A 7,955-nucleotide genomic window follows, 5' to 3' on the forward strand; every position below is an offset into this window, starting at 1 on the left:
TAACTCGGGGGAATCTGGTTCACATTTGTGCGGCTCGTGGATCCATCTTGGAGCGTTTGGGCTGGAGCTCAGGAGGAAGGAGGCGTTCTCAGATCAAAAGAACCTGTTTCTAAACTGTTTTGTGTTTAGTTCTCAAAATACCACTCAGAGAGAAAAATCATTACAGGACTATTTCTTATTTCAACCATGCTCGGCCATCACCCTGGCTTCCACAACCTCTTCACCTTTTGTGTCTGACGTCATTTGTCTCCAGTATTTTATGTAATTGTGACTTTCTGAAGCTAAATTCAAGTTCACCATGAAAGTTACAGTTTGAAGAGTAAATCAAATCCTCAAATTGCTGTTTCTGTTCATATTCTGAACAAATTAGAAACTCTGGTGAGTGGGTTCCATCTCCTGTGAGAAGAACTGACTGAGAGTCAGCTTCAACTGTCACAATCAGCTCCAGCAAGTTGAAGAGTGAAGCTGAACTGAGATCAGTTAAAAACACTCTGAAGTTATTAAAAACCAGAGTTTATCTCCAATATTCAGCAGGAAACTGTTAAAATATGAAGATTTCTGAACAGAGTTTGGTGAATTTGTTACAGCAGCAGCTCTTCTGGTTCAGGAAGCAGAGGATCATGGGTAACGTCTGATGAACAGATTGTCTTTGTGTGGCTGCAGGGGGCGCTGTTGCTGATTAAAGGTTACATAGGGTTGCTTTAAAGGTGGAGCCAGTCCAGCTCTCTGCCTCGACGCTCAGCTCAGCTAATCAGCTCCAACACATGAGGCCGACAGGGATCTCTACGCTGATGAGCTAATTCTCTACAATGTTGATGTGTTCCTTTAAATGAAACTTGGACGACACTGAGGGGGAGGGGGGGGATCTGACGCTGCCAACGAGCTGCTTATGTTTTCTTCTTCCTCCTTCATCTGTCACTCACTGCTGATTACTGTGACTACACAGAACCAGTTCTGCCTGCTCTTCAGAAAGTAGAGAGAGAGAGAGAGAGAGAGAGAGAGAGAGAGAGAGAGAGAGAGAGAGAGAGAGACAGAGAGAGAGAGAGAGAGAGAGAGAGAAGAGAGATCAAACATTGCATCAGTCAACATTCTTTGTCTTGCACAAACAGTGACCTTTCCTCTCACAGCGGGTTGTTTTTCTAAAGTTCACGGTCAATTTCAAGTCCCTGAGCGCCATTTCCTCTATTTCCTTCATAATACACGATGAAGAATCGGGGTCAACACCTGCCGCTCTCTGCTCCTGTAACTGCTTTGCTGAGCTTTGACACAAATACTGTCAGCGCTGAGATCAGGTGAGATCCAAGCGCTGCTCTCCTCTTCCTCTTCCTCTTCCTCTTCCTCTTCTCTCCTCTTCCTCTCCCTCTCCCTCCTCCTCCCCTCTCCTCTCCTCTCTCTTCTTCCTCTCCCTCTCCCTATTCCTCTTCTCTCCCTATTCCTCTTTCTCTCCTCTTCCTTTCCTCTCCTCTTCCTCTTCCTCTCCCTCTCCCTCTCCCTCTCCCTCTTCCTCTTCTCTCCTCTTCCTCTTCCTCTCCTCTCCTCTTCCCTCTCCTTTCCTCTTCTCTTCCTCTTCCTCTCCCTCTTCCTATCCTATTCCTCTTCTCTCCTTTCCTCTCCCTCTCCCTCTCTCTCTTCCTCTTCTCTCCCTCTTCCTCTTCCTCTCCCTCTCCCTCTCCCTCTCCCTCTCCTCTCCCTCTCCTCTCTCTCTCTCTTCCTCTTCCTCTTCCTCTCCTCCTCCTCCTCCCCTCTCCTCTTCCTCTCCTTCTGATTTACAGAAGCCAATATGTTGAGTCTCCCTTGTTTTCTCCAGCGGGACGTCTAACCCTGACAGTAAATCTCTATCACCAATACTCCTCCATATGGCTGCATGAAAATTTCATTGTGGAGAGCCTGAGGCTGAAGGACCTAGCTGGTAGGGAAAACATGTGTGTGTGTCTGTGTGTGTGTGTGTGTGTCTGTGTGTGTGGGTGTGTGTGTGTGTGTGTGTGTGTGTGAGAGAGAGAGAGAGAGTTTCCGAGATGCAGTGATTTGGGGCTGGTTGGCATTTATAGTGGAGGGTAGTTTGCTGTCGCGGGGGTGTTTTGTGCCGGTGTGTCATGTGCCGGTGGCTGCAGTGTGTGTGTGTGTGTGTGTGTGTGTGTGTGTGTGTGTGTGTGTGTGTGTGTTGCGGTGTGCGTGTGTGTGCGTGTGTGTGTGTGTGTCGTGCATGTGTATACAACCAGGCCACAGGATTTCTGATTTAGTGTGATGCCATTTATTGCCTTGAAGAAAATCCAGTTTGCAAGACAGCACCTGAATACTGTCGATTATACACAAAGTACTTCTGAGTAGATGATAAAGAAGTACTTATATTATATTTGATGGGTTAGGAAGCGTTTGTGCACGTGACTGTGTGTGTGTGTGTGTGTGTGCAACGCCAGAGGATGTTTTAAAGGAATAATATATTCAGTTTTCATCATTTTCTGAGGGAACCTGACAGATGCAGGCGTCATTATTATGTGATATACTGTATGTTATCACTCACAAATATTAATATTGTATTGTTGTGTTTTACTTCTTGTGAGTAATTAGTTTTCCACAGGTACCAGATGCAGTAAATTGCTGAAAGGCATCACAGATGATGTCAGGTGAGTTTTTAATCACTGCATAGTTTACTGTTTCTGTTGAGCTGTCAAACAACAAACACAGGACATTGTTTTAACAAATCATTTTTTCTGCAGAATCACCTGCAGCTTCTGAGGAAGGCAGCAGGTTCCAACATGTCGCTCCGCTGTCACTCAAACGATGTGATTCTGAAACACATTCAGATTTAATCTCCTGTGAGCTGGCGTCGCTGCAGAGGGAACTTCCCTTCCAGGTCCTCGGGGAACGAGCCTCACTAGAGGTCACTGTTGTTCTGAAGGAGAGACGCAGCAGGGATCAGGGACGGCAGCACGAGAGACATAAATTCACGTTTCCTGCTAAATGGTTTCAATTTATCAGCCGTTGATGTCACTGAATATTTGTCTGCACGTCACATGTATGACTGTCCTTTTTGATTCTTAATTATAGCGAGCTTCTAAACAGACACATGGTTTCGTACTTCTGTTAGAAAGCATTACTATCAACATCTTCATCATTGCACATTGAGATTCAGCAGAGCTTTAAATGATCTGTTCTTAAAATACAAACTGCTCTCCTACAACATGGATTCATAAGGTTCCTATTCTCACTTGTATTGTGTCATTTCCTGCCCGAGAGCGGACAGGAGGGTCTTTAATATTTTAAATGAATATGGAGTAAATGTGATGCATTACGCGACCTCATTAATATGCGATAACACTGGTCCAATACGTCCTTTCTCCGTCTCACGTTGTGTTTGGTCTTAAAAAGCAGATGAAACCGTATTTTTGTACTTTAATAGACAACAAGGTGCTTGTATACATACACATACAGTATATGTATATCACAAGTTCTCTGGAAGCATGGGAACAGAGATATTTGTTATTCATGTATTATACACACCTCAGAGTTGTGGCTGGTTGGCTGTGAACTGCATCACCTGTGATTAAACATTCATAGGCTCCATCTGTGTCCCGGGCGTTTCAGTCGGCAGCAGCAGACTCCAGGACTCTGTGATACAGGGAAACAGGCACTGAGGGACACACGTCTCCCATAAACCAGGGACATGCAGGACGGGGAAGAAAACAGGATTCAAATATGGTGTAAAAAATTAAAACCTCACAAGACTGTGATTATTCAGTTTACTGCGATGACTAAAGTCACCGTGGACGAGATTTCTGTAAGATTTCTGACACCTTGAGTCTTTGAACCAGTCTGGATATAATGTTTGAGTCAATTCAAGTCAATGCTCCACATTAATTATCACCTCCGACAAGGAAATCAGGTTTTCACCCCTGTCCTTTTGTGTGTCAGCAAGATAACAACTCAATGGATAACAAAAGAATTGTTGTGCGTCTGTGGTACGAAGCCGTTTGATGGAGTTCAGGGACAGTTGGACCTTGGCGAAGGTGTTTGCTCGACTGAACGTCATTCTCGTTTTGCTCTGTGTTTAGTACAAGTGGGATTATCAAAGCCGGCTGTAGAGTCATGTGTGAATGCAGATCAGACTTTGAGGACAAACCCTTAGTATTAGACCACCAGCGCTTCCCTGTAATTTTTCATGACAGCAGATTTGTTTTGGTTTTGGTTCCATATTGTTCACCGGGTTATGGTTTGAGTTTTGGGTACAAAACCAAACAAAAACCCAGAAATGATTTGTGTGAATCCTTTTTTGTCATCTAATAAATAAAAGCGATGATTCTAAGAAACGATCCTTCTTCCTTTCTGTTTGATTTACATATTGAATTAGTTCTAACCCCCAATGATGAATGAAAGCAGAATATGGGAAAACTGAGCGAACAAATCACATAAAAACACAGATGCATGCATGCACGCACAAACATGCACAAAGTTTGCACATGCATTCTTGCACGCAAACAAACATAGTCACACATGGATGAACACGCACACACACACGCGCGCACACACACACACACACACACACACACACACACACACACACACGCTGAACTGCAGATCTGTGCTTGATTGTCTTACCATCAGTCATTCTACCAAGTGGTAATTGAAAACACATCTCCCCCAGCCCCTGGCACCCATTACAAATAAGACACACTGGGGCTTTCTCCACACAACACAAAGCATAATAACAAATAGAGTCAGAACGACCGACAGAGAAAGAGAATCATTCTGTAGTTTTTGGCACAACATGAAGAGAAACATTCTCCCAGTGATTGGTGGAGGGCCAAATCCATTTTTCCAAAAAAAGGGGGAAGAAGAAATATATGTTTCCCTGACAAACAGACGCAGCACTTGTCCCGGGCTGATTCATAAATCGTCATATTCAGAGCTCAAGTCTTTGGAAAGTCTATTAGTTCCGGATGTCTTCTTATCCTCTGGTTTCTCTGAAATTGTAAACGTGACGCGCACAGCGAGTCAGATGGTGAATGGATGTAACCGACCACAGACACACATACTGTACATTTCTAACACTGTGTATGTTTTAATGGAAGATGTGTGTTCATTTCAACTTTTAGGAGTAACACTCTTCATTTCCTTGTATTTTGTGCAATGACAACAAACTTCTATTCTATTCTAAGAGACACTGCAAAAAAAGTTTCTTGTTATCATGTAATCTTAAGGTAATTTGACTTTTATCTTGGTCCATGTCCCGTCTGCTAACACGGAGGAGGGGGGGGTTTATGGCCCGTAAGCTAGTCGGCCATCTTTGTTTACAGTGGGTTAAAGCCTGGAGCTGTGTCCTGCTGTGACATCACGAGAGAGACAGTCTCTCTTGTCCCTCTGGAGCCACTAAAGGATTTACACAACTGGTTACACACTTGTAATATTACCCCCCCCAGGACCTGTTAAGAGACATTGATATGTTGGACCGGTGCACTTCCCATTTACCGACTCAATAAGATGTTGATTTTTGCAGAAAAAAAAAGGATAAAAGTCTTTATTAAAACAGTTAATAGCCTTTAGTTGTTGCTTGAAATGGCTTCATCACAAGCACATTGCAAATGCACACAAACTTTAATGAACTCCCTCATGCAGTGGACAACAGGTACCTGATGCCTCTCACATGTAAAGCGTATTAAGATGCACGGCGTCTGTCCTGACCCGGAGGTTAGAGAGCAAACGACAGCCGACGTAATCGACAGCTGAGAACGATAACACCTGCGAGCAGCCCGCGTCTCGTCCATGTGGTCGGACGGTATTCTCCACCACCATTCAAAACAAAGGCTGATCAGTGAGGCAGAAGAAAAGTGAGAGGAGGTGGAGGTGGGGGCGGGGGTGGGGGGGAGGCGGCGTGGAGAGGGGGGGAAAAAGAAAAGGCGAGGCTGACAAGCAATGATTGATGTTCGCCCATCACGCTAAGCCTGACACCCTCATCCCTCTCCCCTCCTCCATCTGCAACAGAGTCACCAGTGTGTGTGTGCGAGTGTGTACGTGGATGGATGGATGTTTTCCAGTGTGTGTGTGTGTGTGTCTGTGTGTGTGTGTGTGTGTGTGTGTTCCAGACTAAAACCCATTCAATCAATAAAGTGAGGCTCTGTGAATCACGGGGCAATAGCCAGATTGCTGACTAGACAGAATAAGAGGCGTAGGAGAGCACATTTCACATGTAGATTAAAAACCCGGCACGGTAACCTTTAGCGTGGGTTGTGTGTGGGGGCGGCTGGGTGGGGGGGGTGGTGGGGGGGTTAGTAGCATGTAAACAGGCCTTATATGTCAAGGTGGCATGTGTGACACAGGACAAGCATGTTTCAACACAACTGACACACAAAGCCAACGATGGGGTGAGACGGCTCAAAGGTTGAGGGGGAAAAGCAAAGGACAAAAAATATATATATATATATATAAAAAGTAATTTACAAACCAACCACAACAGGTTTATCCTGAAAGCTGAGAAACGTATCGTACTTTTACTTCTCAGACTTTGGCAATAACCACTTCCTCCAACGCTCATATGTCCTTGTCATGATCGACCTTTTGCATCCGTCCTTTTCTGTGAAGAAGATCTGATCTGTTGAAGTAATTTTTTGGGATTGGGGTTTGTTCAGTTGGAGACCCGAGCCTAGTGAATGTCTGTCTCTATATGTTGTCTCTATACCCTGTCTTCTACCTCTCGCCCAATGTCTGCTGGGATTGTCTCTCCCTCTCTTGAGCCTTACAGAATAAGCTGTATAGATAACGGATGGATGGATGCACTGTTCCTTAGCTTCTCTCTTTCCGATAACAATTCACACTTCCATAAAGAAGTGTGCTTGCAAGCAAATGGTAAATCTCTGAGACAAACTCACCCAGGACATTTGAAACCAAACCTCCATTCTGGGGCAGAGTGAATATTAGCTGCAGGGTTGAATGCTCTGCTTTGGCTCCGACGTCTCCCCTGTTTCCCGCCTCTCTTTACATTCTGCAAAACTTGGCGACGAGCGAACCCAACAAAAATGGGACTAAACGCGCAGTGAATTCCCGCGCCGCCCGGGAGCGAGCCGCTTCCCTGTGAAGACTTTCAAAAGCGAATCTTCAAACAAAAACACACAAATCTGCGTCTCGCTCTCGGCGGAGAAAACACTCGGCGAAGTCTTGATGGAAATGTTTCATTTCTTTTCCTCCCAGCAGATGCTAAACGAGCAGCACGGATCTCTGGATTTGCATCTTTAGTTGCTTTGTTGATTTGATAACACATATTTGCATTTGGAAACAGCTCGAGTAATTTGACTGGGGACTCCCAATTTGCCTTTGAGGAGAAGACTGTGCTACGAGCGTTGCTTTGCTCTACGCTGGCATTCTGCTCCTCCTGCTTCCTGCTTGGCCTTCAGTGTTTATGCGAGTGCGAAGGAGAAGACGGGCGTATATTAGAGAACATAACAAAGAATTACTGCTTACAACTGTGTGAGAGAGCTGTTGATCTTCTGTCCATATGAGCCTCTTTACACCTCTTCTGTCTGTCGCACTCCATCACAGCCAGGAACTGGAACTACTGACAACGAGCAGACACCGCGGAGCTCTGGACCCGGACCAACCTCAGGCTCCAGCCGGGGATTCGGGGTTTTGTGTGTGTTCAGTACAAAGAGAAAATGACTTTTAAGATTTCCTTGAGGTCCGATTCAATGTTTGTATTCATATCACGTGCAGCGTTCTAATAGTTTTGGTTTAAGAAACACAATCAGACTCTAAACGCTCCGTCGCTCTCCGACAGTCAGTGTGTAAATGAGGAGCAGATGATCGTACAGTACAAAGACTGACCATCGTTAGCATGGAGGCACGAGTGGGACCCAGCGTGACCCCGAACAGATCAGGACGACTACGACGTGTTAGCATGTGTGTGTGTGTGTGTGTGTGTGTGTGTGTGTGTGTGTGTGTGTGTGTGTGTGTGTGTGTGTGTGTGT

The 7,955-nt window shown here is 45.2% G+C and overlaps 1 long non-coding RNA gene across 2 annotated transcripts; it reads left to right on the forward strand.

Moving 5' to 3' along the window:
- Positions 1–1,093: 1,093 nt before the first annotated feature.
- Positions 1,094–4,221, forward strand: LOC118118949. 2 transcript variants are annotated; one of them, XR_004698023.2, is made up of 4 exons: positions 1,094–1,292; positions 1,808–1,909; positions 2,562–2,624; positions 2,718–4,221. It is a non-coding gene; the product is annotated as an uncharacterized LOC118118949 (long non-coding RNA). The 2 variants fall into 2 exon arrangements; XR_004698024.2 differs by having other exon boundaries at positions 2,569–2,624.
- Positions 4,222–7,955: the final 3,734 nt, after the last annotated feature.

This window comes from Hippoglossus stenolepis, chromosome 12, assembly GCF_022539355.2.
Source record: "Hippoglossus stenolepis isolate QCI-W04-F060 chromosome 12, HSTE1.2, whole genome shotgun sequence".
NCBI lineage: Eukaryota > Metazoa > Chordata > Actinopteri > Pleuronectiformes > Pleuronectidae > Hippoglossus > Hippoglossus stenolepis.